The following is a 21,421-nucleotide window of genomic DNA, read 5'->3' as shown; positions in this document are numbered from 1 at the left end:
ACGTGGTTGTATCTTTGAGCTTTAATTCTTCAAGGAAATTGTTGAAACGTCGATGATTGTTAGTGTTAGTGCGAATGTAATCTACAATATGTAACTCAAGATCATTCTGAGAGGATTCCAATTTCAAAGAATAAAAGATTTCAGATTTCAGAGCGTACTGAAGGTATGTGAAGTTTTCGAGGAGTGAAAAGTTGAGTACGAACACATAGTTGAAAATATACAGAAAAGGAATTGGACTAGTCATTACATATGGAGCCGAAACCATGTGTCTGTCGAAGAAAAACGAAGAAAATCTAAAAATATTGGAACCTGTCAAGACCGATTATGGATTCCTAATGAATACGAGATTAAGATCGAGGTGGAACGATGTGATGTAGTGCCAGTTTTAAAGTTCCAAATGCTTAAATGGTTTAAACATATACTAAGAAACGATCAGGAAGTAACAGAGTGGAAACTAGCTATAAAACTGCGAAGAGGTCGATCTAAAGCACGCTGGAAATAACAAGTAATGCAGGATATTGCAATTGGTGACAAGTCGTGGATGGTAGAAAGGAGTAGAACGGGATAATGAGGGAAGCGGGCAAGAAACTGTAAAAGAGTGGAAAGTAAACCAAGGAAACTCAAAGCGGAGTAATTGACCGCAAAATATGAATCCACAAAGCCCTAACAGGCGGCTAACATCCGCAATAGATGTGACGCCAATTTTTTGTTAAGTGATGATTTTCTAAAATATATTAGTACTAGAATGAAAATAACCGAAAAAAATCTTTTAATGGGCTTGGGAAATTTGAAAAAGTATATTTCATTTCAACGAAAATAAGTACAACCTAATTTTACAAGAATAATGGTGTTTATTTCAAGTATATAGGATTAATATTAACAAACTTACAAACCTTAGAAATCTGGATAAATTTTATACCGTCCGAGATACGTTCTAGATAGGTATTACGTCATCAGCGCCGATTGTGTAGGAGAGAAGTCGGCCCGTTTGTCAAATGCTACTGGTGACAATGCTATTTCCATGACGAAGAGTTGATTCGTTGATAAAAATGGAGGGTTTTTTCCGGGGTTCTTGCCCCGATTAGATTCCTTTTGAATGGCTACTCATTTTACCACAAATAACGATTTTATTAATGTTAAATTCCGCGGGACAAACCAGATGAACAGACGGATCGATATAATGACATTTTCATGAGGCAAAAACAAGATTTTATATTCATGAACCTCTTCATTTTGTGTTACCACATGTTCATAATTCATAGTTGAGGACGTTGAGCACATACGCCTTCAGATAGACCCGTCGTGCCACACTTGACGTTACCAAAGTCCTTTGAGAAACCGATCTGGCGTTTCGGCTTGAACACTTTTATATCGTTAGGCAGGTTGTGGGGTTTAAACCGCGCCCGTTTGAGTGTAGGACACTCACAGATAACGTGGTCTGCAGTTTCCTCCTCCTCCTTTATACACCAACGGCATTCTGGATCATCCGTGATGTCCATGGTGTGGAGATGACGTCTTATATGGCAGTGTCTGGTCACTAGTCTGATTTCACGAATGTTTAGCTGGAGCAGTTGTACATCCGAGCTTGCCTTGCGAGAAGACTGTTGAGAGATGTGATGACAGCGCTTTTGGCCACACCAAGGGTTCTGGGCCCATTGGTGGGTTTGCCCATCCCAGCTGGATATGTCAAGTGTTCAAATTTAAAAAATATCTTACATTTACTTTGCAAACAATTCGACGTCGATTTTGTAAAACAAAACAACGTGGCGTGGATGCTGCAGTAGCTTGCCGGACGGAACTTGAACGGCGCTGGTGACGTAAGCAAGCGATTGGTGCGTTGCAAAAAGAAAATTTATATCTTAGCTCTATTATGAGAGCTAAAAACGTGCGGTGAATTGCAAAATGTATATCATTTGAAAATTTGAACCCTACATCGTTTTCAGATCCATTATGTTTTTGAAAATGTAGTGAACATTAAATCCTACTACAGTTTATGGACTACGATGTCTGACTACTGTTGGTTTCTGATGATCTAGCTCTAATCATCTGGATTCTACCTCAACAAGTCAATAAAAATTATTTTGAAAGTCAGTGGTGGAAATACCAAAAAAAGGAATTGTTATTTAGAATTCGTATTTTTTCTGGAAAATATTTGGAAAAGATCCTTTGAAAAACATCACCTCAAGAATAACGTTTATTATTTCTCGGAATTTCGTTACTTTTGTAGGATACGCTGTTTTAAAACAATTCATACATCAGACGAAACTTTCCACCTGAATTACATTACACCGAAAAGTAGAAAACATTTTAGATTCAAATTTCACACATTGATTTATATTCCAACAAGGGTGCAGATATTCCACGAAATATTCAGAATTTTCAAGTTTCTATACTTTTAGAAAAATCTTTTTTTTTTCTCCGAGAGACAAACTTTGTGAATGTATAACAAGGCAATCGTTTACATAAGTTTTGATTATATTGGAAAAGTGGAATACATTTCACCAATGACAAGAGGAAAATATCTTTTCGGCAACCGTCCGGAAAGTATCTATTTTCCGGACGCTTTTTCTTTAAGAAAGTATAGCTTTTTCGGCCTAGAACGGAAAGTGAAATACGTTGTTGTCATCGGATGTCCTGGTAACCAAATTATTATGGATGCAGTTCATCATTACTATAGCAACGACATTGGATTGGTGGAAGTCTTCCATCACGTGACTCAATCTACAATTTTCTATATACTATCTTCTTCTATCAATAGAAATCAAATGTGATAACCAAAAGTGAACTTTTTTCAAATTATTCATCAGATCAACAGAAATATGCTGAGAAAGACAAAACTGAAAAATATTCTATCGGATTTAGATCAGGATTGTATGCTGGCCACTCTATAATCCGAAAACCGTCTTCTGCAATGTAAATCTTGCACGATTATGGCGATGTGTGGCCTTGCATTATCATGTATAGAGGTAAATTCGTCTCTAATGGAAGGTAGCACATGCATTGCTAAAATCTTCTCGATACAACATCCGTTAAACCTTTTATTTAGTGAACTCGGTCGCTTCTACGAATGAACACAGAGTCGGTTGGTGCTTCTATAGAAATTGCACTCCCCGATTATGCAGGAACCATCTCCTTAAGCACTCCGCTCTTCAAAAAATCTGCAAATCGCTCTCTTGGTCTTCGATACACTCTCCTTCTTCGGAACAGAACAGAACCTCATTGTTTCAACGTCCATTTCAGACGATCCTGTGCTTGCCGATGAGCTGGAGTAAGTTTTGCAGGTGTTTTGGGGGTCAGGACAGTCTTCGTCTTATTGTTCACTGACTAATAGTCATACCGCGCAGCTCACGGAGCTGTCGTTGTTGCCACAATAAAACGGTCATCACGAGAAGTTGTAAATCGCCTTCTGTCTGTTCCAGGTCGTCTCATAACGCTGGAACTTTCTTCGAAACGCTGCGTGGGTCATAACCAATTATCTAGCAACAGCTCGATGACCAAGTCCATTTTTGATCAAAGCAATAACTTTGGAGGCTTTTTCTAATGCAGTAGGCATTGAATACTATTGAGAGTATAAAAAAAACTAAAAATATGCATACTCTGGAATTGGTTTTCGACAGGAGTAGTTTTAATGGGGAAATTTTTGAATAAGTTTGAGTACATTTGCTTTTTTGTGATAATTTCAATATGACGTTTAAATAGACATATTTTCGATCAAATTGTCGTTTTTAAAAACCGAAAATAAACTTAAGACATTCTCAAATATCTCAAATATGAAAATAGGAATGAAGAAATATGCATTTTCAATTATTGGGAATAATTACAATAGTAATTTTCTAAATTTACAATAATCTAGTTAGGAATCTTATTTACACTATTAATCTTATTTAATTTCGACTTTCCCTCGCCCTTTATGTGGCAATTACTTTATATAAGTCTTTTCTAGGATATTTGAAATACCATCTCCGCTATCTCGTCCAATTAACTCTGGAGGAATGTGTTTTGAAAGAGTCAAAGACAAACCGCGCGAAAAAGTGAAAATCTGTGTAAACTTTACCAATTTGGTGGAACATTTAGCTGAAGATAGCTGCAAAGAGTTCGTTCTGAGAATATTAAACTCTGTAACTTTATTAGGAAGAAAAATATGTCTTTTTCACTCTTGGAATTCCCATGAAACAAGCCAGGAAAATAAACAATTTAATCTATGATATTTTGTACACAGAAAGAACTTTCATTTGGTAACTTGTTATTTTGAATATCTCTAATTGTTTTACACGATTGAATATTTTCGCGTTTAGAGAGGTGTTTTTCATTTTTGCTTACAAAGATGGATTGAAAATTGATGTTCTTATTTTTAGGATACGAATCAGGACAATAACGCAAAGTATAATTCCTGAGAAACGATAAGATCTGGAAATTTTCATCCTCGTCTCTCATCCACTTCCCAGATTTAAAAACACTTATCCATCATGTGTATTATACAGAGTGAACCATCTTGTTGTTACAGTATCGTTTGGTGAGCAGTGTCGGATTAAACACGCGTAGGGACCGTAGCACATTTTTTCAACAATCTGCGGGGAGTTTTTGAATATAAAGCGATAAAAAATGTTTACTAGCCATCTACTGATAGTCCAGAAAAAGACTGTAAGCCCTGTTGGGGTCTCACAATTACAAAAAGCCGATAGTGACACTTATGATCTTTTTTTCACTATATATCAATATATATTTTCAGAAATAGTTAAATTTGACATATATTTCTTTTTTCGAAACAGAACCACTCTTTGCGACAGAGATTACAACGTTCGGGGGGTGTCAAGCCCGAACGAGGGTTGTTAAACCACTCTGATGAGACGTAATAACGTCGAAACTAGTGGTTACAAACCCCTCTTTGCAACAGCGAGCCATTGGAGATGTTCATATCGACAAATTGACATCACGCTCTTCAGATGGGATGCAATTCAATATTCGTCGAGGTATAAGCCAGGAAAGTAGTTGTTTGCTCGTTTGAATAACGGCAAAATATATTTTCGAAATTATTTCACAGCTTGAATAGTAGGAATCGTTTAGTTTGAAAAATTGTACACACCTCATTTACCATCGGAATCTATAGTATCGCATATAACGCTAGATTTCTACCTGACCAATGGTTCGCAGTTGGAAGTGAGGATGGCGCCAGTTAGCGTTCGCTGGGAAATGTTCAACTACATGATGCTTTTTGTCGTTGCCTTCAGTACGGGTCTCAAGTCCGAACGAGGTTTGTTAAACCACTCTGATGAGACGTAATAACGTCAAAACTAGTCAGTAGTTACAAATGTTTCCTTGCAATTGCGAGTCATTGAATTAGTCATTAGCCAGGAAAGTAGTTGTTTTCTCCTTTGAAGAACGGCGTATAGAGAATTAAAAAGTTTTTTATTCAAGATAAATATGTTGATAGTAGTTTTATCTAATTCGATGTGGCGCCGCCATGAAAATTAGTAAAAAATAGCCTCAATACGTAAACTTTATCGGGTAATTTTTCATGGAATCAACGACAGCTATGCTTTTTCAGAAAATCGAATTCTCATCGTCACAGCTTTTCCAGACAGTTAATAAATACATTTCCGCTTGGATGAGTTGTGCGTCGCGACATCAAATATTTCATAATTCCACCATCTATCTAATAGATTGGATATGTAAAATTGGGAAAGCCTCCAAAGTGAGGTCATTAAATTCCTTTTTATCTGTAGACAGGGTGGATGGAACCGGATTTAAATTAGACACCTTGTACGTATTGTACATTATATGAATTTATCACCAGGGGCGAAAAGCGTCGAAAATAGGCCGTCCTCAAAATAATCAACAATTCTTTCTCGTAAATACTATAATGCCCATCATCACCATCATTTATAAATCAGTTGGATCAACATGGTTAGGGCTAATGCGTTAAAAATCCCTTTACAAGGGTGGATTTAAACCGTTCTTAGTTCAGATTCAATATAACTTTTCATTATATAGTCCACGAGCTTATTCTCATAATATCTGCAGCTACTAATAGTCCAGGGGTCAGCGACACTTGAAAGTTCATATCCTGTCCAAAATATACTTGAAATTAGTAAAGGGGAAAATAACTACCCGCACAAGTACATACGTCCGGGAATTCGGTGGTAGCGAACATACAGGCAATCACTGCAGCTTGTCGTTTAGGGTTGTCTACCTCGTAGTAAAATAATTATTATTTAAATACTTCTAATAGAAAGTCAAACATATTTACTTTTGAAAAAGTCTCATTATAATAAAGATGCTGCTTTGTACAAAGAAAAATCGTCAGCTCCGTGTATGTTGATGATTCATTTGATGACTTTTGCTTCAGCCTTCACCACCCAGTGATGGATGATGAAGTGATGTTATTTTTTATACATAATAACACGATAACTATCATCTAAAAATTCTCAGTCATAAGTAATTAATTGAAGTAATTATTTCTTCATCATCAACTTTGTTGATTAACTCCCGGACTATACACATCACCACCGAATAGTGTCTCTATGTGGTAACAGCCCCAAGCTTCCCATCATGCACTATCTGTGTCCTGATGGATGCTAGGGTGTAAAACAGTGGTTGGATGTAATAAAGGAAGCTCCATAATAAATTTTGGAATGTTTTATCGAGATTTTAAATAATACATGCATATTATGCATATTCCAGTGTGATTAAGTCCATTTTTTTTTATTTTAGGTGTTTATTTACCAGATTTAATATTTATATTCTCAATTTAATTCAAATGAAAAGTAGCTGAGGGCGGGATCTGGTAAATACGATGGATGGTCAATCAATTTGTGAATGGCAACCATATTGATCATTGAAGTGTTGTCCTGATGGAAAAACTTTCAAATGCAGTGACTTCTTTGCATTTTTTCCCGTTATCTTATTGAACAATAAAGCGTAATACTTTACCGTTACCGTTTTATGTTGTTAACCATAGTCGAATTGACACAATCCCATTTACTATCACAATTAATCACTTTTACCGATGATGAAACTGCCTGTTGTGTGTTGTAGCAGATCTAGAGTTCATCTATAATTATAAATCGACGCAAAACCACTGAAACTGTATCAACGGAGACTCGAAAATATTCATTCTGATGCGCTTCTGGTCCAAACTTTTTTGACGACTCTCGTATATAATTTCCAAATGTTTTGGACCGTAATGTCACATTTTCAACAACAATTATTTTCCTCTCAAAATATTCCACACCGACACGCATTGATTGATTACAAAATTTAATCAAATTGTAATTAAATTCCGATTCGATCATCAATAATTAATTACTTTATCATTTAATTACCAACACGGAAGGGGTGAGGTGGCTAGTAATTAATTATTTTTAAATAGCTGAAGTGTGAGGTTATTTTAAAGAATACGAATATTTCTTCTAGTTAGAGTGGATTTTTTTGTCCACTATCACGAAAAATTTATTACTTAGTTAAATTATATGCCTTCACGAAGAACAAACTTCATTCTGTACATACTAAGGACAGTGTACATATACAAAATCGTTTCATATTTTTATAAAGACCGAAATTTCAAGATTTAATCTCTTTTTAAACGAAATTTCAATTAAAGGAAACCTAAAATCCACGCTGTTTCTTAAGTTTCTTCTGTTTATATTTCTTAGTACTACCCACAAAAAATACCCTAAAAAGAAACGCAAATTTAGTTGTTATTGGCGGAAGTTTATAACACTATTGAAATTTGTAAAATCACTTTCGGGAAAATTTTTTTCAAGCAAGCGGTAATTTGATGTTTAGCATTGTTTTTAACAAAATTATTTAGCATTAAAAAAGCGTTTGGAAAAATGTTTATTCATCTTGACAATTGACATTGACACTTGACAGTACTTACACATTTTTATTACACTAGCGCCGCGATTGGTAAGTGGCAAAACTAAATTTGTGTTCTGTACATACTAAGGACAAAGTACATATAAATCGTTTCATATTTTGATAAAGACCGAAGTAGATTGAAACTCCAAGATTTTATCTGTTTTTAAATGAAATTTCAATTAAAGGAAACCTAAAATCAAGATAATGTGAGAATTTATCTATATAAAAAAGGTCTAAGAAGCGAGAAATTGAAGAAATAAATCATTTCCTAATGTTCTGACTATTACTACATTGAAATTTAGTTGCTGGAACTCAATTAAAAATTGCCAGTATTTTCTATTAGTTGCTTCCTTATCTGTAATATTCTTTCTCCATTATTGTTACTCCTAGATATTTGGAGTATTCTACTTATTCAAATTCATAATCTCTTATTATTTTTCTTCTTCTTTTTTTTTCAACTGCTTACGGTACCTCATAATTTTTATTTATTCTTAATCTAAAATTCTTCGAGATACTTTTTTGTAATTAGGATTACGTCGTCTGTGTATTCTATCATTTGATCCAAGCTGTTTCTAAGTTTCTTTTATTTATATTTCCTAATACTACCCACAAAACATACCCTAACAAGAAACGAAAATTTAGTTGTTATTCTGTGGAACAACATGTCGGAATTTCGATGCCAGTGCCCTCGATGATACGTGGCAGAACTAATCTTCGCGCGCGGTTCAATTAAGTTTATAACAATATCTACTATTGAAATTTGTAAGTGGTAATTTAATGTTGAGCATTGAATTTTACAAAATTCTTTCCCATTAGGAAAGCGTTTGAAAGAAATGTTTATTCATCTTGACAATTGACATTGACACTTGACAGTAATGACACATTTTTATTACACTAGCGCCGCGATCGGTAAGTGGCAAGACTAAATTTGTGTTCCGGAATTTACTTTACCTCTTATTGGGTTATGTTTTGTGATATTTTATCTAGCAGTAGATTGAACAGCGTCCAGATAGTTTTACTCCTTTATTGATTGGAAATTATTCAGTTTCTCCTTTGCTTGTATACCCTGCGTTTTGCAACTATTTTGCCAAATTCGTTTTTCTCTAAAATATATTTCGCTTTACTAACCAGGCGTTCATTTTTTAGTACTTCTGATATCTTTTCCTCTCTCCATATGTAATCTAACAATTCATATAATCGTCCTGCAGTTGATTCCCTCGACATACCGTGGAGTATAACATCCACCTTCCATCAGGAGCTTTCGCGACAGAAAACGTTCAGGAAAGCTGGTGTTTTTGGAAGGACGACGTTCAAGACGTCAAAATAAGATTAAGAGATTGCAGGAGGGTAAAGAGCATAAAAATTGGACTCATGAAGAGTCTTTTGGAATGACGAATTAAAGTTTGAGGTTTTTGGATCTAAAAGAAAAGTGTTTGTACGGATTGTGAAATACGACTGCCGCTTGGTGATGGTTTGGAGAAAGGCGACTGAAGATCTGGTACAAATTGAAGGGATTTTGAAGAAAGAAGGTTATAAAAAATATTAAGGACGAATAGCAGGAAATTTATCGTCCAGCATTATAACTATACCAAACATTCTTCGCAGCTGTATTTAATGTAATGATTTGATCGTCACAGTCGCCCGATCTCAACCCGATTGTCGTGGAATTTCTATTCCAATTATATCCCTTTTGTATTTGTTCTGTCTGGAGATAATATGAAAAATAAATAAACGCTAAAACATAAAAAAAAGCATCAAACAGAAGTGTACGGGTAGTAAATTGTATAAAGTGGAAATTTTCATTTGTGTATACGGAAAATTTAGATGATTTATTTTGAGTACAATAGTGTCTGTATGGATGATTTGAAATTCCCTAAATCGCATTCTCTTTCATGTTCTATCTTTCGAGCTTTAGAAGTTAATCGGAGCGAACGGATACAAGAGGGACAAGAGAAGGGTATGTTTCATAAGATTCCTAAACAGTTTTTGTAAATAACTAAATTGAGGAATTTCGCTAATGTTCGTCGACTATTGAACGTATATGATATATGTTAACAGGTTGCAAACAAATAAAAAAAAATCATTATTTACAGAATACGAGGTATGTCCACAAAATATAGTTCGTTCAGTATCAATTGCAGATTATAAAAACCCTTTCCGACAATTTTGTTTCATCTACCATGAGCGTAGATACCCATGGTCTAAAGAACGCCGTATTTCTATTTATTTAAAGGAATTTATGAATTAAATTAATCTCACCAAGCCACATCAATGCTTATCGTAGACTTTCCAGCAAAAATATTTCGAAGAAATTGTGTATATGCGGCTCCGGCTAATAAAAATGCATTTATATTTACGATTCGATGTTTTCATACGTGAACAGTGGAGATGATGAGTCCACGTGGACTGACGATGCGTTTTTATGAAATATTGATTCTTTCTCGCATAAGTAACTGTCTTCTGCAATTGATATTGGAATATCGGTTTGGTTATAACAAAAAAACGTGTACATACGCAGAAAAAATATTTATTGTACCAAAATCTACAACTGTCCATACAGCTCATCATCACAGTTAAAGTGTTGACCACCAATTAAAGATATATAAGAAGAGATGAAAGTTGCTAGGAGCGTTGTCTGAAAATCCCGTTTTTGTCCTAAAAAAACGTTACAAATGAATTTTCAGGAGGTCATTATATATAACATTCGTTAAGGACGATGTGTGCCTTCATTACACTGAGTGCCGTTTGGTTTCTGGGTAGTCATAAGTCAAATTTTATCCCATCTTTATTATAGCTTATCAAAATCTGAAGTGCACTATCCATCCGTTATTTTTTTTATTGTTTAATATGAATTTTAAGTAGTTCTATCCTAATATACATCCTTTCCATAAAAGTTTCAATTTCTGCCATTAAAATACTTCGTATTGCTTGGCGTCTTCTTTCAATCACATCATATCTTGTCGTGGGTAATCTTTTATTCGGCTCCACAAATAAAGTTAGTTCTGGATATCTGGGTGGCCAAATAAATAAGCTTCCACGTCCAATTACTTATCAGGGTATGTCACGACGAATGGCTAAGGGTTTGTCTTCTAAAAAAAGTGGCAATTCGACTGCTGACCCGGTACTTGCAGTTCTTTCTGATCAATCATTTCTCCCTCTGTACATCTCTCCAGTTTGGTATTCAGTATTCCTTATGTAATAGTTTCTTTCCGAGAAGAATTGAGATTGTTTCAATTTTTAGTCATAAAGGCTACATCCCAGTATATTGGATTGTTAGTTTTCAATATTGCTGACGAACTGGGGATTGGATTTCGACCACTTCAATCGGAAGCAAACTCCGAGTTGATTTTTCATTCATGCTAGTCCACATACGTTCGTCAAAATTGCCGCTATGGGTTGGCCAGCGCCTAGTCCAGACTTAAATCCTATAGAGAAAAGTTCGTGCTCGAATTCCTGCATCAGACTTTAAAACGGCGTTTAAAAAGAGATTGGAAGCTGTTGTTAGAGCTAGGGGATAAATAATGATAGGTTAATATCGAATGAATTATTATTTAGACGAATTAATTGTTAATTATAATCATTTTTCGTTCCTTTTCGTTTGATATTTTCTCTTTATAACAAAAATAATTCAATAAAACCATAAAAATCACAAATAGAATGAAAGGTACAGATTTTTTGACCGCGATTTGGGTCAATTTTTTTATTCTCGAGTGTACATTCATCATTTTTTTTTTAAATCGATGTAGTGCTGAAAGGTGTTACGTCTCGAGGTATGTCTCAAGAATCCGAAATATCCTGTCCGAGAATTGAAATTACCTTACCCTACTTTAAGATTTTCTTTAAAAGATTTTCTTGGAAAATAGCGAAGAGAGATGTGTTAACAATCCATTGAGTCTCGGGAACTGTTAGCAATAAAAAAAATCATCGATCGTTTTCTTTTTTATACAATTCTTTCATATATTATACCGAAAACCGGATGTGGAGAAACATTCAAAAACGCCACACAATGAAGACAAGCAAGCAGAGTTCGATATTGCGTTATATTTGATATTCGATGATGCTAGGACGTACGAAATAATGTAAAGGATATCGAATTTCGTATAGAGGGTGTCAAATAATAGTGTTCAAACATCTGGAAAGTCTCATATAGAAGATTTACTACCCAAAACCTTTAAAATACCGAGTGATTTATTGTTCTATATCCTTCATGACATTTAACTTAACGTTACAACTGACATTTCAAACAAAACGGTTTTACATAAAATCCTACAATGTGTATAATGTGAAGACCATTCATCTACACTGTTCCCAAGCATTTCTAGATTCATTCTGTTAACTATAATTCTGTTTCTCAATTCGAGAAGGTTAGGTTAGGTTGTTGGTAATTTCCTGTAGTAGGTTGGTACTCTTGAATATCAGTTTTAATTTGACAGCTGACTGGACGATGCATTATTCAGTCATATGTGAGGTTATACCAATTTTAAAATATTATTTACAATAAATTATGAGTTTTTAGACAGTAAATGTAGTCTTGAAATATGGACAAAACATACACTGAAGAAATGTCTTGGAGAGAAATAATCTTAAAATGACTGGATGTTTTAATATATTGAAATTATTATGTGCCACTGTCTAAAGACGTAAATTGTTTTTGACCAGAGATAAAAGCCACGTCCCGCAATTCTGATAGTGTAAATTCAATCGACATCCTGCTTACAGGATGAGTTTTTTTGACTCAAGCACAATTTTAAATGCAAATAATGTTTCCAAAATCAACTGTCAAACGTGAATCAGTGCTACCATTTCACGAGATACATAACGGTGTAATTTCCCTAATGTATAATTTTAACATTTTTTTTTTATAAATAAATAACGTAAATACAATTCTAAACGGATAAAATAGTATAAAACACCATTCTAGCATTCGTTCCTTCGGCGTTTGAAACTCTTTCTGGAATGAAAAGCCTTCTGTTACTTGTATTTCAATATACTATTCTGTATTTGTACGGCGGAATTTAATTAGCGGATTTACCACTCACAGAAACAAATACCCTTTCAAATTTTTTTGTAGCACGTTTATGTATTCGACGCTATCAGTAAACAAGGAATGAGGGTAGTGCAACCAATCGGAAATAACAAACGAACATCATCATATCGTCTACGATAACGGGACGTACGAAGAGATGACGATTGCTGTTTGTTTTGTTCAGGACAAATATTCGAGATTATTTCTGGGAATCGCCGCAAGCAACTCAACCCCAATCCGAGTGAAATTATCAAATGGCTCGAATAATATACAAAACAAAACGAATAAATAACTACCGCCATTTTTTTAAACAGATGCACGCTTGGCTTCCGGTTATGGTATCGCGGGATCTCATCAGAATGGTGAAACAAACACCTAAGATAAGAAACGAAGAAACATTCAGACTTTTAACGAAGTATACATCAAAATCAAAGCCAGAAATTTCTCTTGGAGAGCACTGGGATGAAAATTCTCAGGCTAGTCTCAGGGAAAACGCTACTAAAACGAATAAATAACTTCCGCCATTTTTTTAAACAGATCCACGCATGGCTTCCGGTTATGGTATCGCGGGATCTCATCAGAATGGTGACACAAACACCTAAGATAAGAAACGAAGAAACATTCAGACTTTTAATGAAGTATACGTCAAAATCAAAGCCAGAAATTTCTCTTGGAGAGCACTGGGATGAAAATTCTCAGGCTAGTCTCGGGGAAAACGCTACTAAAACGAATAAATAACTTCCGCCATTTTTTTAAACAGATCCACGCATGGCTTCCGGTTATGGTATCGCGGGATCTCATCAGAATGGTGACACAAACACCTAAGATAAGAAACGAAGAAACATTCAGACTTTTAACGAAGTATACATCAAAATCAAAGCCAGAACTTTCTCTTGGAGAGCACTGGGATGAAAATTCTCAGGCTAGTGTCGGGGAAAACGCTACTAAAACAAATAAATGACTTCCGCCATTTTTTTTAAACAGATCCACGCATGGCTTCCGGTTATGGTATCGCGGAATCTCATCAGAATGGTGAAACAAAAACCTAAGATAAGAAACGAAGAAACATTCAGACTTTTAATGAAGTATACGTCAAAATCAAAGCCAGAAATTTCTCTTGGAGAGCACTGGGATGAAAATTCTCAGGCTAGTCTCGGGGAAAACGCTACTAAAACGAATAAATAACTTCCGCCATTTTTTTAAACAGATCCACGCATGGCTTCCGGTTATGGTATCGCGGGATCTCATCAGAATGGTGAAACAAACACCTAAGATAAGAAACGAAGAAACATTCAGACTTTTAACGAAGTATACATCAAAATCAAAGCCAGAACTTTCTCTTGGAGAGCACTGGGATGAAAATTCTCAGGCTAGTCTCGGGGAAAACGCTACTAAAACAAATAAATGACTTCCGCCATTTTTTTTAAACAGATCCACGCATGGCTTCCGGTTATGGTATCGCGGGATCTCATCAGAATGGTGAAACAAACACCTAAGATAAGAAACGAAGAAACATTCAGACTTTTAATGAAGTATACGTCAAAATCAAAGCCAGAACTTTCTCTTGGAGAGCACTGGGATGAAAATTCTCAGGCTAGTCTCGGGGAAAACGCTACTAAAACAAATAAATGACTTCCGCCATTTTTTTTAAACAGATCCACGCATGGCTTCCGGTTATGGTATCGCGGAATCTCATCAGAATGGTGAAACAAAAACCTAAGATAAGAAACGAAGAAACATTCAAACTTTTAATGAAGTATACATCAAAATCAAAGCCAGAAATTTCTCTTGGAGAGCACTGGGATGAAAATTCTCAGGCTAGTCTCGGGGAAAACGCTAGTAAAACGAATAAATAACTTCCGCAATTTTTTTAAACAGATGCACGCTTGGCTTCCGGTTATGGTATCGCGGGATCTCATCAGAATGGTGACACAAACACCTAAGATAAGAAACGAAGAAACATTCAGACTTTTAATGAAGTATACGTCAACATCAAAGCCAGAAATTTCTCTTGGAGAGCACTGGGATGAAAATTCTCAGGCTAGTCTCGGGGAAAACGCTACTAAAACAAATAAATGACTTCCGCCATTTTTTTTAAACAGATCCACGCATGGCTTCCGGTTATGGTATCGCGGGATCTCATCAGAATGGTGACACAAACACCTAAGATAAGAAACGAAGAAACATTCAAACTTTTAATGAAGTATACATCAAAATCAAAGCCAGAAATTTCTCTTGGAGAGCACTGGGATGAAAATTCTCAGGCTAGTCTCGGGGAAAACGCTAGTAAAACGAATAAATAACTTCCGCAATTTTTTTAAACAGATGCACGCTTGGCTTCCGGTTATGGTATCGCGGGATCTCATCAGAATGGTGAAACAAACACCTAAGATAAGAAACGAAGAAACATTCAGACTTTTAACGAAGTATACATCAAAATCAAAGCCAGAACTTTCTCTTGGAGAGCACTGGGATGAAAATTCTCAGGCTAGTGTCGGGGAAAACGCTACTAAAACAAATAAATGACTTCCGCCATTTTTGTTAAACAGATCCACGCATGGCTTCCGGTTATGGTATCGCGGAATCTCATCAGAATGGTGAAACAAAAACCTAAGATAAGAAACGAAGAAACATTCAGACTTTTAATGAAGTATACGTCAAAATCAAAGCCAGAAATTTCTCTTGGAGAGCACTGGGATGAAAATTCTCAGGCTAGTCTCGGGGAAAACGCTACTAAAACGAATAAGTAACTTCCGCCATTTTTTTAAACAGATCCACGCATGGCTTCCGGTTATGGTATCGCGGGATCTCATCAGAATGGTGACACAAACACCTAAGATAAGAAACGAAGAAACATTCAAACTTTTAATGAAGTATACATCAAAATCAAAGCCAGAAATTTCTCTTGGAGAGCACTGGGATGAAAATTCTCAGGCTAGTCTCGGGGAAAACGCTAGTAAAACGAATAAATAACTTCCGCAATTTTTTTAAACAGATGCACGCTTGGCTTCCGGTTATGGTATCGCGGGATCTCATCAGAATGGTGACACAAACACCTAAGATAAGAAACGAAGAAACATTCAGACTTTTAATGAAGTATACCTCAAAATCAAAGCCAGAAATTTCTCTTGGAGAGCACTGGGATGAAAATTCTCAGGCTAGTCTCGGGGAAAACGCTACTAAAACAAATAAATGACTTCCGCCATTTTTTTTAAACAGATCCACGCATGGCTTCCGGTTATGGTATCGCGGAATCTCATCAGAATGGTGAAACAAAAACCTAAGATAAGAAACGAAGAAACATTCAGACTTTTAATGAAGTATACGTCAAAATCAAAGCCATAAATTTCTCTTGGAGAGCACTGGGATGAAAATTCTCAGGCTAGTCTCGGGGAAAACGCTACTAGATAGAGAAAAAATCTTGGACCAAGAAGATATCTTTCGGTTCAGAGGAGGTTTGATGATGTTGTGGAGGAAAGGCGACTGTAGCCCTGGTAAAAACTGAAGAGATTTTTAAGAAAGAATATTAAAGACGAAAAGCAAGAATAAAACAAAAATGTAGTAGCGCCTAAGCAGCATTATATCGATCCCAATCATTCCTCTAAACTGCACGAAGAGTATTTGAAAAAATTTAAAAATAAGAACGTACTGAAATTAATTATTTCGCCGTCACAGTCACTTGACCTTAACCCCTTTGAGTTGTTGGACGGGTAAGTCAAAAAGCAGTGTCCTACTTCACATCTTTGGAACATCTTGAATGGAGCCAAATAGACTACGATTATTTGTCAAAATTGTTACAGATAATGCCAAAATGTGAATATCTAAATCGATCGTATTGTTTTTATTTGTTGGGTGTTTAAAAACTTTCGAATGACAGACGACAGATTGGTAAAAAAAGCAAAAGGTATATCCCCAAAATAGAGGTCGACCACGAAAGAGTTGGAGTGACAATCTAGAACCAGAATGAGGAAGATATTGAAGAAGAAATAGGCGATACATCTATTATCGAAGAAAGAAGATTCGTAACATTTCGGGAAAGATAGTTTTTAGGAAAAAAAGTTTTTGAAATTGTTTACAGATAATTTTATTATCTACAATCTACATCTAATTGCAAAAAAATCATTTCTAACACATTCAATCTTGGAAAAAATGTTTTTTAAGTTCGCAGGGGAATTTTTAGCATTGAGTTCCTAATCTAAATTAATTTTCAACCTAGATGCGAATTTTTGTAAATACACAAACTAATTTTACCGTACTATAATATTTCTTATTTTTATATTAAGAATTATTTTTTATTTCATAGTTCGACTGAGTATAAAAAGTGCAGAACTATAATTTAGTGAATAGTTGACTAATTTTAATTTTCTGTGTGTACTTTCTGAGTTAGAGACACAATTTTCATATTCATACTACCTGCTTTCGAAATTTATGTTTATGCTTCCGGTTGACTGCCTTTGAAATAGAAACATGGAATTTACATGATTCGTTTTACCCCAATCCTTTAAAAATTAAAATTCAAATTACAGATATATGTTGTTTATAAAAAAAAATATTGAATATTTTCCCGCGATGTTAGTATTATTTTTTTATAATGTTCCCGTTATTGTTTTTTTTATATTTATTAATAGCGTGAGGTTATCACAGATATTTCACCAAAACAGTTTTGAAAATAACAACCGAGAAGTGATTGCGTCTAATTTCTCATTTATTTAATGATCTTTCAACAACAATAATAATAATAGATTACAAAATTTTTTACAAACGTTTAAAAATAAATAGCATAAATAAGAATATTAACGCCGAATTGGCCTCTCGTAAGTTTTAGATTTGCGTTGTTTAGAATCAAAATTTACATCCCTATATCTCAAAATCATCGATCAACTGTAGTTTTACAATGTCGTTGGCCCAAAATCTCTCAATTTTTCGTCTTGTCTTTGAATTTAAGTCCTAAATTTACTTAATACTTGTCTTCTTCATCTTCAGTTTCATCATCGTCTTCACACTCTGTATCCCAATTTCGACGTTATACACAGTGAAATTTCGAATGGTGTTGTGGGCTGTCTAATAGTTTTCTCAAAAAGTCAACGTTTCGATCCCTTATTTGAACTTTATCAAATCTTCAATAGCTACCTCTGTGCCATATGTTGACGATAGATTTGAAAAGCCCATTTGAAGATGTCTTTCTTGATATTACTGTTCTTCCTAGTATGAAATTTCGTATGGTTTTGTGGATTGGGGACTCAACTCAAAATAATCTGGGTTTTACGAATTTATCGGCAACAAATATGGCACAGAAGTAACTAGAATGTTGAAGTCTCGAGGTGAAATAAAGGATCGGAACGTTGATATTTTAAAAAACTCTCGACAGTTTTATTTTGAGTCCTTAACCCACAACACCATTAGGTATATAATATCAAGAACGTTACCTTCAATGTCAAATTCATCCGCTTCTTCTAAATTATCACCATACAACAAAATGTTTTCTTCGATTTCGTCGAGAACCAGCTATTATATGATGAAATCCTTTTCATCCAAAAGGGGGTCGCATTCAACACGACGACTGACCTACTCATTCCACACACAGTTACTGATCGATTGGATAATCATTTTGGTGAAAGATGATTTGGAAGAAGAAGATTTGTTGGTCTGCTAGATCCCAGATAGAACATATTCCGAAATATGGTGAAAGTAGCTTTTGGACAATTCCGAAAACGTATACGTGCAGCCCAACATTTAATCTGAATACTAATTAGTGTTAAATCAGAAATTAAGTTTTTTGCCCCTCCCTGTACTGCATCCAACGATTGTTTCTTTTCCATCCCTTTTCTTCAATGATCCTTTCTATATATCTATGTTTCCACATCCTTTTAGTTTGCATTAACCATTTTATTCTATTTGGATTTATAGCGATTCTTCATTTTTTTGATTAATTTTTTTTATATCCCAAAGATTTTCCTCTATATCTTCCTTTCCATATAACCAGTTTTGTTTCTTCGGCATTTGTTAAACTCCTTGTTTCACTTCCGGATGTTTCTGTTAAGGCCGGATCACACCTATCATGCATCCTTCCGATCCGACTACGATCATACAATCGGACGAGTGTTTAAGAGTGAAATGATACTGAGTTTGAACAGTGTAGTTCATACCTTTCCCACACGTGTCCGATCCCACATTTACACGACTCCGATCTTCGTTTAGCGGCTGCAGGACGCGTGTCGTTTGAAATTAGTAATAATATTTTTGTAGTATTTGTTTTTTCTTACCAAATTGGCAATAGTGTCGGGTATAAAATCGGAAAATTCTATTAAAGAACTGATAAAGTAAGAAAAATCAATTAGTTTTCCCTAGATCGGCCCTGAATTTAAAAAATCGACGAATTCGCGCTGCGCTTTTCGGGCGGCGTCTTTCATATTTATTTTAAATGGCGGATCGGAATCCGTTATTGCAATGGCCAAAATTAATGAATTAAAGTTTGAATTGCTACTTCTATATACACTCTATTCGCCATATTTAGTCCCCTCGGATTATTTTCTGTTCCCAGAATTGAAAAAATTGCTCGGTGATCAAAGATTTTCCAACAATGAAGAGATGATATCGGCTGTTAATGACTATTTTGAAGAGCTTGACGATTCTTATTATAAAAAGAGAATAAAACTTGAGTTGAAAAATAAATATATTTTTTTGCAAAATGTTCGTGTTTTCTTTGTTGGGTTAGGTACTTTTTGGACCATCCTCGTAGTTGCTAAATCGTCTGCAAAGTTTATATTCCGAACTAATATTAATTAAGTTCGGAAAATAGTGGAAATTACGCTCTACTTTGACTATTTTGCATTGTTTGTTATACATGATTCATAACCTCAACTAATTACATAACCTGTCAATCTGTAGACATATTAAATGATCGATTTATTTAATTAAAATAGAAATATATATCACCGTGATCCATTCTAAATCTCTTTTCCCGAGCCTCCACTTTATTTAACCTTCCTCCTTTAGATATAGATTTCAAAGTATAAACTTCATTTATAATTTATGGTTGTAATGGTGAAAGTTTAAGATTTATGAGGATACAAGTCATGCTTTAATTACCAAATATAAAAATATTCATTGTGAAGTAATTCGCTTCTCTTCCCAATAAAACAATATTGTGGCAGTGATTTATAAAAAAAATTATTATTACTGCAAAATCGTCATATTTAAGATTTTACTGCTCATATTTAAATTGTAGTAATTGATAAAATATAAGACCCTCTATCGTTATCTGTTGATTTAACTTGTAATTAATCAAACAATTATTAACTTCTAATAATGAATATCCCTCAACCCTTTTGGAGGAAATTAAAAGTTCCTTCACCTTTATCCCACTACCTCATCGTCCAGGACTGAAAAGGTAATTAGCACTTTAACAACTTTAGCCGCCATCTTACCAAAATACACAAAAAGGATTCTTAATGACTTTTCAATTTATTTCAACAGGAACAGGACGACAAAAATATTAAATGTACATTCAACTTTTGTAAAAAAAGACACTACACTATCATGTTTATTTATAACTTTCAAAACGGAAATATTGTCTGCTTTTGAAGAGATTAATTTGAAATTTATCTTATAAAAATACATTTAAAATTGTTATTTATATAAAATATATTAAAAATAAATAAATAGATTTTCAATTATTATTTCAAATTTGGAATTATTACGTCTTTTTATTAGTAATATAATTTTTTTTATGAGTAGAATTAAACAAATATTTTTAAAAAAAAATTATGAAAATCTTACCTTGACACTTCTTCACCAACGAACAGCCTGTTTAGAAACGAGATTTAGTTTCAAAAATAGCAACAAAAAACGATGTTTCCTGGCACAATTTAACCCAAAAAAATACGAATATTACACGCGTATTCTTTAACTCGTACTGTGTTAAGTATCCAGCGATGAGGAGGCTGTGGCGCTGTAGCTACCGCGAAGTTACAGAGTCACAGAGAGAGAGTGAACGAAGGCACTATCGATCAGAGCAGGCTGAGCGGCGGTTGCCGAGTAGCTCTATATACACGGGGGGGCATGGCACAGGGGCGGGGGCGCAACGCGTGCCGTGTGCTATGACTATGAGAAAGGTGCAGTGGGTTTGTGATGATACACTCTCGTTCACCCGAAGTCGCTATTTGAGGACATTAGTTTGACGGTTAACGATTACCAGGTGTGGATGATTTATTTATTACTCCATATTTATATATATAATATCATTTTAACAATATTTTCAAGAAAAAAATAAAGTAGAAACGATGGAGGTCTTCAATCACGTTACTGATACGTCAACACAATATTCATAAGAAACAAATCAAAACGTCTGACAACTCAAAAAAAAAATAATCGTTATGACTAATATTCCAACGGTCGGTCTTTTAAAATTAAAAAAGAAATTTAACTTTTTTAATTGATGGTTAACATCGACATATTTAGCAAAACACTTTTTATAAAAATATCTATATACTGGGTGAATTGGTTAAAAAATCCAAAATTAATATTAGCCATTTC

The 21,421-nt window shown here is 34.7% G+C and overlaps 1 protein-coding gene across 4 annotated transcripts in view; it reads right to left on the bottom strand.

Moving 5' to 3' along the window:
- The window catches only part of LOC130902207 (pleiotrophin-like), a 71,426-nt gene extending 50,226 nt beyond the window's left edge, over positions 1-21,200 (bottom strand). For 3 of the 4 annotated variants that reach the window (XM_057814141.1, XM_057814143.1, XM_057814144.1), the window contains exon 1: positions 20,666-20,973. The gene's annotated coding sequence lies outside the window, so the exon portion shown is untranslated. Of the gene's footprint in view, positions 1-20,665 lie in introns of all 4 variants that reach the window. The other variant, XM_057814140.1, reaches the window with a different exon arrangement.
- Between the last annotated feature and the right edge of the window lie 221 nt (positions 21,201-21,421).

The sequence above is a fragment of the Diorhabda carinulata genome, chromosome X (genome assembly GCF_026250575.1).
Source record: "Diorhabda carinulata isolate Delta chromosome X, icDioCari1.1, whole genome shotgun sequence".
NCBI classification, from domain to species: Eukaryota; Metazoa; Arthropoda; class Insecta; order Coleoptera; family Chrysomelidae; genus Diorhabda; species Diorhabda carinulata.
Note: the sequence above shows the minus strand (reverse complement) of the source record. Positions and strands in the feature narration are given on the sequence as shown.